The following is a 15,498-nucleotide window of genomic DNA, read 5'->3' on the forward strand; positions in this document are numbered from 1 at the left end:
GTGGGCATAAATTAACAGAAGGAGGCTAAAACCAAGGCCGTATGTGCTGCCTTCAGGGTTACTGGTTTGCAGCTTTCTGCGCTCCCAGTCCCCGTGGGCGGTGGGTGGTGTTTTAGAGCCCACAGGCTCTGGATTCTGGTCATGATGGAATGGCCGAGACCCACCTCAAGCTATTGGAGAGATCGTCTGCAAAGACCTTGACTGACTCCATCGTACGCAGTGAGAGATCACTTGAATCTCTCCCCAGGGCAGCCGTCCTCAGAGCTCTCTGCTCTCTTCTTAATGGCGCCAAACTCTTGGGAGCTGTTGGAGCTGCCGTGTTCCTCCCCAGAGAGATGAATGTCACTGCTGACTATGGACTCTCAGAATCCTAGCACACTGGGACTGGAGGGGACCTCGGGAGTCATCGAGTCCAGTCCCTGCCCCAGCACCGTCTAGCCCACCCCTGACAGGTCTGTCCAGCCTGCTCTTCAATATCTCCGGGGATGGAGATTCCACAACCTCCCTGGGCAATTTGTTTCCAGGCTTAATCACCCGGACAGGAAGCTTTTCCTCCTGTCCAATTTAAGCCCATTGCTGCTTGTCCTATGCTCAGACGTTAAGGAGAATCTTTTCCTCCCTTCTCCTTCTTCAGACCCTTTTAGATCCTTGAAAGCTGCTATGTCCCCTCTGTCGTCTCCTCCACACTAAACAAACCTCAGTTTTCTAGGCCTGTGATCGTTTGATCCCATTGGTGTGTACTGAGGCATAATTAACAGCTGCCAAGTGTTTTGGGTACCTTAGGTGCTATTGAAAACGTACGCGCTGTATCTGCTCCTGGCACTGACGACTGCCTAACCCTGGCAGCTTACGGGCAGCCTGAGAAACCCTGCCCACCGCTCATGCCAGGTGGGTCCCTAAGCAGTGACTTGGCTGACTCGAGAGGCATCTCTGCCGAACGGGATTTAAAACGGAAGGGTTGGGAGCAGTGACGCACCCCACAGGGCCAGATTTGGGTGTTATATGTACACTGGGAAGGCTTCGGTTTTTCCCTTGGTCAGTGTCGATTGCATCGTCCACGCAAAGCACCAATACGCTATGTCGCTCCGAGGAGCTAATTCTAGGCACACGCGCCCTCTCCTAAAGACGAACTTGGAAAGCGGACGGGCTGTCTTCCAGACCTTCCTGGGTGTGATTCTGAGGTGTAACGGACCTTGCAACCAGTGATCTGAGCTCACATCTGGGCAGAGCCATCTCTTGAGTTCTCACCGCTGCTCTAGAGAACTGCCCGTTCTTGTGTCAGGCGCACTTGCTTGAGCCGTCTCACTGCATTTCGGGGGGGGGGAGGGGTCTTCTCTCCGGCAAGTTACAAGGAGCTTCTTCCAGTTGGGATGCGTGGGAGGCGGCCACGCTGCTGCGGTATGGCCACTGCAGGCGCTGGCTGGAAAATGCGTGAAGCTCGCACTTTCAAGCCGAGTCCGCTAGGGAGCAGTGCAGGCCTAAGAGTGAAGGGTGGGTTGCTTGACAGCTGGCTGTGGGTTTAGTGCAGCAGGCCTGTGGGAAGCCACCCAGAGAGAGAGGTAGAGATGTGTTGATGCAGCCCTGGGAGCAGCACAAGGGCCTTGAGAGCATTGGGGGACAGAGGCAAGGCAAGGGAGACCCCCGTCGGTCTGCCCCCTCCCGGCTGACCACCTGCAGCTCGCCTCCAGCTTTCGCCTCTCCCACTCCGCTGTCTCCCCTTCTGCTCTCTGACCAACCCTGCCCCTTTAGAAAGCAGCATTGGCTGTGTCGCCAATGCGCCGCACTTCGAGAAAGCCTCTCGGCAGCGTGCTGTCCAAGACATTCCACCTCACCGCAGCCCCGTGAGCCGGGGAAACTGAGGCACCGGGCGGCACTGCAACTTGTCCAGGGCCCATTGAGGACCTGAGTCCAAGAGACTTGAATTCTTTTCCTGGATTCCCTCCCTGAGGGTAAGAGTTCTCCACTGCCCCCCCAAACCAGGGTGGCTTAGCTCCCTGGCTCTTCCCCCAGCTGCCGTTCCTCATGAGCGGGCTGAGCGCCGAAGGGATGTGAGCAGAGCCAGGAGTGAGGGGCGGGACACTCAGGCGGATGGCTGGGAGACCCACAGAGAGGCCAGGGTGCTGGGAACTGGCCGTGGCCGGGGGGTTCCCATCGCTGGCAGGCGCGGCTGTGCTTGGCCGTGGTCCAAGAGGGGTGACTTGCGCGGACACAAGGACCCCTGGCACGCTGCTTCCTAACCCGCTGGTGTGTTCAGCCAGCGTCCCAGGGCCGCCAGGACCGCCAAAGGGGGGTCAGCCACTGGACCGTAGGAGGCGGGCGAATGCCCAGCTAGCGCATCCCCTGTGTGATGAGGAGCACGGGGAGCGGTGGAATGTCGTCACGCTGCTTGTAACCAGCTGGCTAGACGGGCCTCGGGAGAGCCAGAGGAGATCGATTGTGGGGGCGACAGTGTCCCCACTAATCTTTCATCCACGTGCAGAATAATTGGTTTTGATGTGCACCAAGGCATGCATGTAAGTGCACCACCCATAGAACACACAGCCTGGCCGTGGGCGCTCAGCTAATCGCGCGGGCGGCATTGGACTCCCTCCGGAAGGGCCACACGCGCGCCCGGCTCACGGTGAGCCCGGCTCAGACGGTGCGCGGTGGGAGCGGCAGGAGAGCTAGCTCGTCTGCAGCCCTTTCCGGTCCCTCCGCGGGCGCTTTGCTCCGGGCCTGGGTCTCTTGCCCCGGCACGTCTCAGGCAGGAATCCTGCAACGGAGTCTTCCACTCTTGGGCTAGAACCGCCTCTGGCCACTGCCTGCTCAGCGCCCGGCGGGCTCCCCTGGGTTTCCCGCACCCGGTCTGGGCCGGCGAGGAGGATCCGTTTACCTCCCGGCTGGGATAAAGCCGTGGCAAAGGGGCGTCACGGCCTATGCGCGCCCTTCGTCTCTAAGCTGGGGTAGCCGGGCCCCCTCTGATGTAGCCGGCTCAGAGCCACACTGAGGCCTTTCAGGAAGCCAGGAGCGCTGGGGATGAGTCTGCTTTCAATCCAGCGCCCAAGAAACATCCCCAAGTCTCTTCCTCCTGTGTTCCGGGCAGCAGCGGGGTCGTCTGAAACCTCCCCCCCCCCCGTGTCTGCATCCCCATATTGCTCAACGCTCGTTTCTTTGGGGCAGGGCCGAGTTCTGGCGTTGGAGCTCTGCCCCCGGCAGTTTCCCGGCCAGCCTGTCTAGGAGCCTGGCTGCGTAGTCTGGCCCCTGGATGCCTGGTGGGGCCTTGGGAATGTAGCTGCCAAGGGGGAGGGAGGGCGTGGGTCAGAACTGTCCATCTGACTCCCCCTGAGAAATGTGCCCCTGACCCACGGTGTGGGGCCCAGACGGGAGCTCCCCACGAGAGGTGACCAGAGAAATCAGGCGGAGAGGGGGGCGTGATAGGCACCCGTGTTCGACACAGCCCTGAACATCTTACTGGCCATCCCCACCAGTCACCTGCGTGTGGTAACTGAGTCTGGGCCCCTGAGCCCTGGAGAGGGGGGCGCTGAGGTAGGGTGGCTGGTAAAGACCTCACGAACACGCTCCCGGGCCAGGGCTGCTGGGGATGGTGTCGCTGGGAGGCTGTGGACCCCGGGATGCTGCTCTGGGGCGGAGGGCAGCTGGGGATGGGAAAAGCATCTTCTGCCAGTGCTGGGTGATCACAATGCTCCCTGCTGGCCTTGGACCTGAGGAATCTTTCCGCCCGTCGTCGGGGAGGGGGCCTGCTCCCGAGGCCGAGGCCAGGGAAGAAGCGCAAGGAAAGGTGCTAAAACGGGGCGGGGGGGCACTCAACGTGCTCGACACCTTAGGGATTTCTCCACAGGCCCCTAGAGGCTGGTCAGCAGGGGCCGTGGGATCCCAGAGCCTGGAACGGCCGCCTGGCGTCTGGCTGAGCGGCTGAACTCCTCGGCGTGCTTTGCAGACTGCGAGCCCCGGCGAATCCGCCACCCCTCCCTTCACACCGGCCGGCAGCCGGCGCCCCATGCTGCGGAGGCTGGGGGCAGGGTAAGGGGGGAGCTCAGTCGAAGGGACCAGCCCCGGATGGAATGTGTGGGGAGGCCAGTCTCAGTGTGTGGCCTGACGCTTGAGTCTGGAACGGCCAGGGCTGGAGACTTGGCACGGACCTCCCGATCGCTCAGGGCTGCAGCTGCAGACCAAGCCGAGTCGGGGGGTCGGGGGGGGTGCTGGAGGAACGGCGTCAAGCGGCCGGCCAGGGCCAATAGTAAATGGATGGAAGCGCTGGTCCTCCAGCATCTCCCAGCCTGGGACGGGTGCTCTGCAGGGCCCTGGCCTAGCTCGGGGCAGGCTGGGTGGGGAAAGCTGCAGGAGCTGGGTTGCTCTTTGAAAGCCTCCTACCTCTTCTCCCTCCTGCCCTCATGGCGGGAGCCCCAGCCTCTCTGCTCCGCCCTGCCCCGGTCGCTGGCACCCTTAGAGTGAGCGGGCAGGCGGGGCAAAGACGGAGCAGGAGGCGGGAGAGGATGGTCAAAGGGAACCGAGAGGAGAGAATGGAAGGAAGGAAGAGGGTGGGTTCGTCTCTGGTGCCGTCTCTCTGGAGACCCAAGGGTTCGTAGACCAGGCCTTGTCCCGCTGTTCCCTACGGGAGCGGAGCCCCTCAGACCTACGTTCGTGTGTGGATCCAGCTCAGAGCTCCCGTGGTGCTGGCGCAAATCCCAGCCTTGGCAAGTGACCGGTCAGAGCCGGAGGACAGGTCGCCATGGGACAGCGGGGACAGGCTCAATCAACCTCTGAGCCCACCGCCCTGAACCAATGTGCCCTCAAATGACTTCCATCCGTGTGCGGAATACATTTTGTGATACACACCAAGGCACGTGCGGATGCGCACCACCGAGAGAACCCCAGGCTGCCGGCTGTGGGCGCGCTGCTAAGCCTTTGACTCTCTCCTGGGTGGCCGCCCAAGCGCCCAGCTTCCAGAGAACGCTGCCTGAACCTAGCTAACATTCAGCTCCGCTCCAGAGCCCCGAGCCCTGTCACTCTGCCCAGAGGTCAGATCTTCAGAGGTCGCTCTGGGGTGACTGGCTTTCCAGTGGGTTGCATCCCAGACCGGAGATGTAGGGGCCGCTTGGCTGCCGAACAGGAACTAGAGGAAAGACAAATCTGCAATTGAGGATTTTGTCGGTTTTTGTGCCAAGGCCTTGACCCCATTGCTCATGGCAGAGCCTGCATCCTCCTTCCGGGGCCAGGAAGGGGTTTGATCAGCCCACGATGCCTCTTTTCCCCCTTTCTCCCTCTCTTCTGCCTGGGGACTAGCAAGCCCAGAGCAGCAGCCTTCTCCCTGCTTATGAAGCAGCTGACTTGCTCTGATGTGGTTTTGTGGTTACACGGAACATTGCTCATGTGGCCCTTATGCACTTTTGCTTTTCTGAGTCACCCTGGAGCAGGCGCTCACTAGTAAGTGTGAACCTCGCACGGGGGGTGTAAATGGAAAGGAGAGCCACTCCGAGGCCCTCCCTCTCATGTCAGTGTTCCTGGGACGTCTCGCACTTGTCTCTTGAGGGCCTGGAACCTTTCAGCCCTTTCCCTCCATGCAACAGGACGCCAGAGCTGCTCGTGTGCTCAGTGACGCAACACAAGAGGCTGCTGCAAGGCCGCGTGTGGGCAGCATGCCTCCGTGCTGGGACATTCGCAGGACCTGCACCTGAGCACGCAGGCAGTGAATGGGCAGAGTTAAGGAGGTCAGGAGCATAACCAAAATCCTCTGTGAGAGCAGTGCATCCTCTCTGGCCTTCCTTGTGCTGCGAGGCAGGAGTAAGCTGACCACACCTCTCACTTTTTCCAGGCACGGACCCTCACAGTACTCAAAGGCCCGGCAGAGCAAGGAGCCCCGTGCACAGACGGCAACGGAGTCTGGAGAGGATAAGGGACTTGCCCATGGTCACACAGCTAGTCCGTGGCGCAGCAAAGATGCAACCCTCCCAAGTCCTAGGCAAGTGCTCTACCCACTGGCCCGTCCTGTCTCCGGCCCTAGCATCCTCCTCATGCTGTGTGTTGCATTTGTAGCAGCAACGTTCTGGACAGGTCCAAGCCCTGCCTAAGGGAGACTAGTCAGTGCTGCAGATCTAGTGTTGCATGCCAGTGTCTTTGGAAATGGGGGGGTGGGTCTCACTCCGGTTCCTCCTGGACAGGTGTCCTCAAGGATCACTGCCAGGGCTGACTCCCGCCTCAGTGGAGAGCCCAGGCCCAGAGCGAGGCCAGCAGAATCTCTCGCTTTTCCAGCCCCCAAGGCAGCCCTCCGTGAGCCAGGCAGGGCGCCCGGCTGTGAGGTGGGCCTCAAGCAAGCAGGCCCTGCCACCGCCGTGCCTGGTGTGGGATAAAGAGCGACGTGCCTGTCCAGTCCCTGGCAAGCAGGACTCGGGGACTGGAGCCACGGGCCCCCGGTTCCGGTGGGAAGAGTGAAGAAAGCCCCGTGGTGTTGCGCCTCCGTGAGCAGAGCCTGCAGAAGGCAGGGCCCGTACGCACACTTCTCCTGGGAAGTCCTGGCTGACCACAGCTCAGTGCCAGGTTCACTTTTACTTCCTGCTCCAGAGAGGAAGCCGGTGGATGGGAGTTTTGGTCTAAGGCCGAGTGGGCTCTGGGGCGCTGAGCGGTGCTGAGCGACGAGGAAAAGCCCCCTCCTCCGCAGTGAGCCGGGTGCGGCTGGCTGTCTCCCATCAACAGGGCCGGAGCGGTGCAGCGTTGGGTGGGGAACCCATCTGCCCAGCCCCTCCAAGCAGAGACCCCATTCAAACTCTGGCAGTGCCGATGGGCCGAGCCGCGGTGTCTTAGGGCGATGAACACGGGTACAGTGGGCTCCTAGCAGCATCGTTACTGCAACTTTCTGCCTGGGCCAACATAACCATGGTTCATGTCGCTCTGTCTCCCGTGCCAGCGGATCTGCATCGGTTTGGTTACGTCCTGGGGGCTTCCCACTGTAAACTAGCAAAGCCACCTCCCGAAGCACTCGGCAATCCCTGTCCCCGTCGCTGTGTTCATCAGCAGTGCAGACACGGCGCCGTCTCCTCGCTGGGGAAGCCAGCTCTGTCGCTGCGGGCACAGCAGGGCGGGGAGGGCTAGAGGAAGGCGAGTGCTGAGAGGAGGCTGTACGGGAGCTGGGTTCGCCGGGAAGCTGAGATGTTGCCCAGCGCTCGGCACGCACAGGAGGAATCGTGCACTCAAAGGAGAGAAACAGAAACTGTCAGCTGAGAGCACAGACGGGAACCACAGTCGGAAACCTGTGCCTGCTGCCTCCCGTGGCAGGAATGCAGCCTGCACCCCACCAGGAAGGTGGATTTCCTGCAGCCGCAGAGGGCCAAGGAGACTTCCCATGAAATCTCCTGTCTTCGCCCCTCGCCCCCTTCTTTCAGATCTCACCCCCCTGAAGCTTGGTGCTAGTGAAAATGCTGAGCCAGAGCTGACATGTCCAGTGGCTAGGAAGAGAGCCTAGCAGTCAGGAAACCTGGCGCCTGGCCCGAGGCTGACAGCTATGGAGCAAACTGGCCATCCTTGGGAAACACCGCAAAACTCTCCCCCTTCAAAAAGAGTGGCACTCGCCTCTCCCTCCCCTTCTATCGGCCCCTCCCAGCTACTTCCAGCTCCCTCCCCCCCCCCCCCCCATGAAAGAAATCAGGAGCTAATCAACCTGCAACTAATAAATCCACACGCCTGCCCCAGGCCAAGAAGGAACCCGTGTTGGAGACTCTGTCCGTTAACTTGGGGCTTTTCTATTCCTGTGATTTTTTTTTTTTTTTTTTTCCTGGAGAAGATGCCGTGATAGCGTTGTGACGGCCAGCAACAGAAAACCCTCCAAGGGCCTGGCAGATTGACGTCAGGCGCCCTCACAGGTACTCAGTGCCTCTGAAAATCCCAGCTGACATGCTTAAATTTCTCCCCGCCCTCCCCCCCCATTGAGTAAATGCAACTTTTTGCCTGAGGGCCCAGGACCACTTTCCCTGACGTTAGAGAGGCAGTCCAAGCACGTCAGTGGAAAGTTGGATTGTGTCCATGGTGAACCTGCTGCTGAGCTAAGAACAGGACCTAGGAGGTGTGAGGCACAGTCCTTTGCTCTAACCACTAGGCATGCTCTCACGTTGGTGTCGCCCACTCAGTGCTGGGAACCTGAGAACAATACAATGCCAGTTCCCCTGTATTGTGTCCCCCAGTTATGTCAGTATCAAACACTGGCAGCGTGTCACAGCTGCCTAAGAAAGGTCACCGAAAACCAGAAGAGTTTCACAAAAAACGAAGATGAAAAAGTTGACTCAGATTCACTGAAGAGAACAAACCCATCTCCTTTTCTTTTAGAATTGTCTGTTTTTTGTGAAACTCTCTGGTTTGGCTGTGACCTTTTCCACGTACCCAAACACAAGCGGCTTTGTGTCAGCGCACGTGGCAGGGGCTTGACTAGACACATTCTTGCAAACTGAGATGCCGGCTCACGCCCTGCTTGCCCTGTTTGTAAGACCCCGCCCGTGTCTTGGGCCGGGTCCCACAGCCGTGGCCTTTATCCTTTCCAGCTGCAGTTCTGGAGGCTGGGGCAGGGAACGGATTGTGCTAGGTTGCTGTGCTGTAGAGGGGTGACAGGCGGGTTCTTTCTGGCCGTAACTGATGCCCATAGATGTGGAGACAGAAGTTCTTGGGGAAGGGGAGAGGTCAGTATTTCCTCTCAGAAATGGGGCCGGTGCCAGCCCGGGCCATGCACCAGCCTCTGCTGGATTTATGGGGCAGGCTTCTCCAAGCACACGGCCCACGGGTGAGGTACCCTGATGGTCTGGTTCGTGTATTCCCTTTGCATGCTGGTGAGACCCCCGCCTGCCCTCGTATCCCCTTCCAGCGACTTCCGAACGAGCCCGGGAGCGTGGCAGCTCCGGAGCGCTGCTTGGCTCTGGCGCCGGACACGGGGAGCCGCTGGTGGCTTTTGTGCCCCCGCATGGCCTGGTGAATCCCCTACCCGAGGGCACGCCCGCCTGCCCCATCTCAGCAGGCACTGCCCCTGGGCGGCTGTGGTGTGGGGGCAGGACTCAGCACTCTAGAGCCAACCCTGGAGGGTGGGGCGAGGAAGCTCCCGCTGTCTTCTGCCCCGTGGCTCCAGGGAGAGCTCCGCTGTGTTCACACGGAACCATTCCCCCGGCGGCTCCTGACGGCCTGGGCTCGGGAGATCACTCGGCTGCCTGCAGCCCAGGGGGGAGGTGACTTTGCCAGGAGAGCCGCTGGCAGTCTCGCGGCTGGCGCCCCTCTCCGCTTTAAAGCGCTGCTCATCAGGAGGGAGGCTGCGGTTCCGCTGGGTGGGAGGGGTGCTGTCCTGAGGCTCCGTGCTTGGCCCGTTCCCAGGTGGGAGAAGCGTGGTCCTGGAGACAGCAAGCTCTATTTCAGTTCTTCTTGGGAGCTGCTTACCCTGGAAACCCCAGCTGGGCCCAGCCAGCCTGGCCCCCATCTCTCACTAGCTTCAGAGCCCTGCCCCACGCACAGGCTCGGCAGCCGCTCTTCCTGCCTCGCGTCTCGGTGGGGACCTCCGGGCCGTGGGCACGTGCCTGCTGATGGGCCATCCCGCCTCAGCCCCTGACTCCTCCTGCCCCTCCACACGGGCCCCCCAGGGAGATGCTGTTTCCATTCCCACTCTCCCGGCAGACTCTTCCCCCTTTTCCACCCTAGTCAGGTGCTTCCAGCTGGGATGGAAATTGACGATGGGAGGAAACACATCTTCTCAAGGGGATCGTGTGTATTTACCGAGTCCTGCTTCCCTGAAGGCGGGCGCAGCCAAAATAGAAGGAGCAATTCCTCCGCCCGCAGGCCCACGCTTCTCTCAGCCAGCACCCCTGCTCCTAGGTGTCTGCCCACGTTCCTCCCGGGGCCCCAGCGAGTGTACAGCCTGCTGCGTGGCTCCCCTGCCCTGCCCTGTCTCTCCCCCAGCTGGTCTGTTCCCCTGACACCCGCATCCCACGGCCAGATCAATGCCGGGTTAACTAGTAACCCCACGGGAACTGCACCTGGCTCAGTCTATTGAAGCTCGCCTGCTGCACCCGAATCTGCCAGGGTGGAGACTGGCGCTTCCAGTACGAGCCACCCTGCCCTCTTCCCCCACTTCCCATCTTTCAGGTGGAAGAACTTGTCCAACCTCCTCTCCCCTCTGGTTTCCTGATTTCTCTAGGCAGTAAGGGGGCTGGGGACCTTTCGTCTGAGCCCCGCTGCGTCCATGCTCAGGTTGCCTTGTGCTGGGTACGGCTTCCACGGAAGTGTCCTGGCAAAACGCAGCAGCCCCTGGGGTAGTGACACCCGGGCGCAGGCGGGTTTGAACCCAGTTGCTAGGGCGAAGGTGGTGTCCCACCGGGGCAGAGTGTGAATAGCGTGGAGCGGAGGAATGAGGATTTGCCTGTTTCCTCCCATGGAATAGCTGTGCGCAGAGTTGTTCGTGCTCGGAGCCGGGCAGGGTTAGGAATCGTGCGCCGATGAAACGCACGGAGTCCCTTAGCCACTCCGAGTCGTGCCGGTCAGAACCCTAGCTGACCTCAGGGACGAGGCATTTGGGGACGAGGCAAACTTCCGAAAAGCTCCAAGCCGCATCTCACCGGTTCACCGGATTTCAGTAAATCCAGCAGGGCCTCATCCGTGTGCACGGAGACCTGGACTTGCTGGGGCCCTCTAAACTGCTCTAAACCAAATGTGCGTTGACGGACTACGTGTGTGGACACTGTACACTGGCTTACGGAGATTGGCTTGACATCCACCCGTTAGTTTAAGCCAGGGCAGCTCTGTGTAGGCCTGATGCAAGATCAGTGCGTAGAAAGTACTGAGATGTCGTCAAAGTTGTGTGGGTTGGGGAAGTCACAACATGGGGGAGATCTCTGGGAATGTTACCAGACCACCTCTCTGTCGGAGCCTGGCCTCACTTGGTGCCTACTACTTCAGCTTCTCCGGGAGACGGTATAAATGCGATGCCCTTCTCATTGGATGCCAGAGCATTGCTGGCCAGAGTTCTCACGTGTGCTGGGGTCCACGCGTCTCATCTGCCAGTACAGACGTTGGGGTACTTGACACCTATCGCACGCACCACAAAACCCTCCGGAGCTGGCATCTCTCTCACTTCCCCATTTGGCTGCTGGGGTGATGTGTATAGGAAGAACCAAATTTGCTTGGGGGAAATACCACCTTCCCTAACAGTCCAAGAAGGGTTTAGGTGGTTTTAAGAGAGCTTGTTTCTTACAGCTTCGCAGCGCCAGAAATGAGCCAGCCCCAAAGAATCCACCTGAACTACAGCCAGGAGCGGTTTCAGAAAAGCACGTTCCTCCCCGTACTGACATGCAAGCCACTAGATGTCACTTCTGCTGTTAGAGACAGGTGGGACGGCTCAGCGGGGGTCAGCCTGGAAGAGAATTCCTACCCGAGAACGGTTGGTCCTTGCTGGAGAGTCTTCTGCTGGTTAATAAGACTTGTCTTAATTTCCCCCCATTTCTCCTAGATCCACCCCTGGGGGTCTCACTAAATAATTCCTCTCCCTCCTCTGTGTTTAGGGCTTTGGCGTGTTTTCCAAGCGCCGTCCGGTGCCTCGCCAGTCGTCCTTTACCTACGCTGGCAGCATTTCCGCCTGTCCCCGGTTCACTTGTATCGACCGTCTCTGAACTCCCTCTGCTTGGAAATCTCTCCGGCCGTGCGGTGCCAAGAGCACTTCGCAGCGGTCTAGTGGCGGAGCTGGGCGCGGGGCTTTGCCTAGAACTAGTCGCAGGGGCGCTGCAGTGAGCGACCGCCTGGGGGAGGCTTCGTTGAGGCGGCTGGCAGGCTCAGGCACTGTTCCTAGCGCTCTGATAGCTAACCCTGCCGGGTTTCAGGGATCTGGCGCGGCCAAAACAATTAGCAATGGTTGGAATGTTCTGTACAAAGTCCCCAGCGTAGAGCCGACGATGGGGAGGGGATGCGACTGGCTGCCTCTGAAAAGCATCCTCCACACGCCAGCCCGGAGCATGCTCCTAGCGCTACAACCCACGGGGCCTCGCGGTCTCTTCCCGAGGCGTCCCTGTGCAGGTTGGACTGCTTTGCCCCCAATGCTTTGGCTGCAGTGGACTCGCATTTTGCTGCTTTCCTGCTCATTTCCCCGGATGTCTCTGCACTCATTGCTCCTCCCGGTTCAGACCCAGCTAGCGAGCTGACCAGGAGTTTGCATCTGGTCGCCTGCCCCCCGCCAATCGGGGCCTTTGGACGTTCCAGATGAGGTTGCACTGTTGGCCCCAGTCGTACGGCCAAGGTGCGTTGTAGCTCCACCATGGCTCCGCATGTGCTGGTGTCAGCCGGCAGCCCCTCGGAGCCCTGGCTTGGTCGGGCGCACAGCATGCGCCTCAAGCTCCCGGACCCGTGCCCTGCAAGGTGCAGAACAGAGTGGGTGAAGGCCCCCGGCCTGAGTGTGGGAACATGGTGCAGCTGGGGAAAACCACTGGTCTCCCCAGCGCAGCGGGTTACACGGGCGTCAGGGGCATTCCTTGGGCTGCACCGTGGAGGAATCGGTCAGCGGCTGGCTAGCTCGCGTCGGCCCCGTGGAGGCAGAAATCCCCGCCCGGTGCATTTGAGCTCTCCTGCCCACGGTGCCCGTCTGCTGGCGGCGGCGCTGATTTCAACACGTCGGCTCGCAGCGTACCTCCGATGGGTCCGGCGCCTTGTCACCATGCCTAGGAAACCGGTTTCCCTGTGGGATGACAGCGATGCCATCGCATCACTCTGTGTCCCCTAGGAGCAAACCCCACCCATGTGGAGAGCCGGGGCTGCCCACGGCCGGGCCCTCCTCTCCCCCACCCTGCCCTTCCCAGCGGCCAGGGAAAGCAGGGCCGGCATGGCTCTGGCTGCCCCCCAAGTAGGTCTCCCCGCCCCCCCCCCGCGGAGCTTTGGGGAGTGAGGAGGCAGCTGCAAGCTGCTCAGCCCTTCCCCTCACTCCGTGCTGGGTGGGTGAGGGGGGAGAAGCTGCACAACCCCTACTGATGCTGGGGGGGGGGCAAGCCACGATGCATACAGCCCCTTCCCTTCTCTCCTTCCCTGTGCTGGGGGGGAGCCACGCTCCACGTGGGCCCTCCCCCCTTCCCAGCGCTCAGGGTGGCGGGAGAAGGGTGGAATCTGCCGCTACAGGGAGGAGCATGGAGCCTGGCAAGGCCTCACGGAGTTTGCTTGGGGGAGCGAGCTGGGCCAGGGCGGGAGAAGGTTTTGGCCCCGGAGGCAGGGAGGAGAGGGCTGGCTCTGGTGTGGCCTCGGCTGGGAGACGGGGCGGGTTGGGGTTAGTCCTCAGTGGGGAGGTAGGTGGGGGGGGGGGGCGGTGGGTCCCACGAGAGGGGGGTTGGCCCTGCCCCCCAGTACTTTTCCATCTAGACGATCTCACGAAGCAAGCGCCACGTACCAGTTTTACTCCTGACGCCCTGGGCTTTAGAATAAACAGTGGAAAGTTCAGGATTTCACTTTGAGTCACCTCGGGTTTCTTTTCAAGGGAAGAGTCTCCCTTCTTGATACAGTTCTGACCTAGCCGGAGCTGGGATAGCCCCTTTTGCTGAGGTGGTGCGTTTGCCCTTCACAGGGGCGCCCATAAATCTGAATATCATGGTATTAGTATTCGCAGCACTTCCATATTGATTTTAATTTTTCTGCCTCAAGGGAGCAGCCAGGGGGCCAACCTAAGTGAAGAGCTAGGCTCCAGAAGGTACTTTCCCCGCCCTGCCGCTGCAGTGACCAGCAGGAGAGCTGGGCCAGGACCTAGATTGTGGAGACTGACACAGCAGCCATCTTTCTGTGGCGAAAAATTCTCCTGCAAACCAAGCAAGGCAAAGTCTTTGACAAGTGCCTCAGAGGTTTGGATACTTCTGATGGTAAATCCCAAACAGCGCCGCATTCCCTCAGCCCTGGGCTCCACTCCAATCCGGCTACTGCCAATCACACTCTCCAGAGTCAGGAAGCCAAAGCAGCTGTGCAGTATCACACACCCATCGTATTGCAAAACCGCCCCAGTCACACCGAGCTGTGTCTGTCTCAAGTTCCTTGTGACGAGGTGCTAACAGTGTGGTTTAGTTTTCCAAGCAGTTTAACAAATGTAAAAAGGCAAAGCTTTGCTATCGCTCAAGTAACAGACGGAAACTTGACAGCATTGTAAGTTAAGTGTCACCTCTTTACTGTAAGGCTATTGTGCTTTCTCTTCTTTTCTGCTAAGAGCTGCAGAGGAGAGAGCCACTCAGCTTCCGTGTCTGTGCATGGGAGCAGAGACTGGAAATTAGAACAGAAAGCTCCATCTTAATCCTCGTGGGTAAGTGCAGCGGTCGCTCTTCTGTGTTGGTAACGTGCAGGCTGTCTTCAGGAGAAGGCTCTAGAAGGCTGGTCTACACTTAACAAGCTGTGCTGGTGCAGTGAAGATGCTAATAGATTGACGAGAGAGCGTCTCCCCTCCGTGTGGTTAATCCACCTCCACAAGAGGCACTAGCTTGGATGGGAGAGGCCCTTCCGCGGCCATAAAGCTGTCTAGACCAGGAATTAGGTGGGCGTGGCCGCATTTGCTCAAGGGTGTAGACTTTTGTTTAAAACAAACCACAGGAATTTTTTCTTCGCACAAGGCACAGCCAACCTGTGGAACTCTTTGCCAGAGGATGTTGAAGAACTTTCAAAAAAGAGCTAGATAAATGTATGGAGGCTAGAACTATCAGTGGCTATTAGCCAGGTTGGTCAGGGAGGGTGTCCCTAGCCTCTGTTTGTCCGAGGCTGGGAATGGACAACAGGGAGGGGGGATCGCTTGATGATTCCCTGTTCTGTTCACTCCCTCTGGGGGGCCGGCATTGGCCGCTGTGGGGAGACAGGGCGCTTCTACGACAGTGGGAGCAAACAGGAAGTGAGTGGGAAAAGCAAGGGAAAAAAGGAAAGGGAGCTAGATTCATGCCTGCTGGAAGCTAACCCCAATGAGCATTGAGTTGTTTGCATCTCTGGACTTCAGGCATTGGTGCGCTCTGGTCCCGTGAGAAGCACCCGGGACGTGGGAGGGTGAAGGCATAAGCCTGTAGTGTCCAGCCAGCTCTGACGTGAACTAGCCACGTTACTACGAAAATGTAAATAATGTCACGAGCCAGCTAGCCACATGCGGCTAGTGGCTAGCGTGTAGGACACCCCGGGGATAAGCCCTCTAACACCAAGGCCTCCTTGCAGGGCAGGCTGAGAAAGTGAAAGAGAAAACTCCCCGTGTGCTGGGCAGGCATGCTCTGCAAACAGCACCCCCGCTACCTCCGCGCCTGCCCCTCTTGCATCAGAGTTCGCCAGCGCTGCCGTGCTCACCGCAGGGTAGTCCCATGGCTGGCATCCACAGCTGCTGCCGTCCTACACAGAGAGTTGGCTGCTGCCCTACTTCTGGCTTTTCCTGTAAACGGCGACTGTCAAAGTGCTGAAGCTGCACAGGGGCCCGTCCGTGGCTGCTCGCAGGGTTTCCAGGATGGCTCAGAGTTTCCTGTATGCTTGGTGGGTTTGCTGCGTTTTCACCCTTGGCTTCTC

The 15,498-nt window shown here is 59.6% G+C and overlaps 1 long non-coding RNA gene across 5 annotated transcripts in view; it reads left to right on the top strand.

The window, feature by feature from the left end:
• LOC112546759 (uncharacterized) overlaps positions 1–15,498 on the top strand; it is a 199,346-nt gene that overhangs the window by 7,973 nt on the left and 175,875 nt on the right. The window contains exon 1 of one of the 5 annotated variants that reach the window (XR_012906070.1): positions 14,014–14,272. The exons of 3 other annotated variants lie outside the window; for them this stretch is intronic. This is a non-coding gene — a long non-coding RNA (uncharacterized LOC112546759). Of the gene's footprint in view, positions 1–14,013; positions 14,273–15,498 lie in introns of those variants that run through there. One more of the 5 variants, XR_012906073.1, reaches the window with a different exon arrangement.

Source organism: Pelodiscus sinensis, chromosome 9, assembly GCF_049634645.1.
Source record: "Pelodiscus sinensis isolate JC-2024 chromosome 9, ASM4963464v1, whole genome shotgun sequence".
NCBI lineage: Eukaryota > Metazoa > Chordata > Testudines > Trionychidae > Pelodiscus > Pelodiscus sinensis.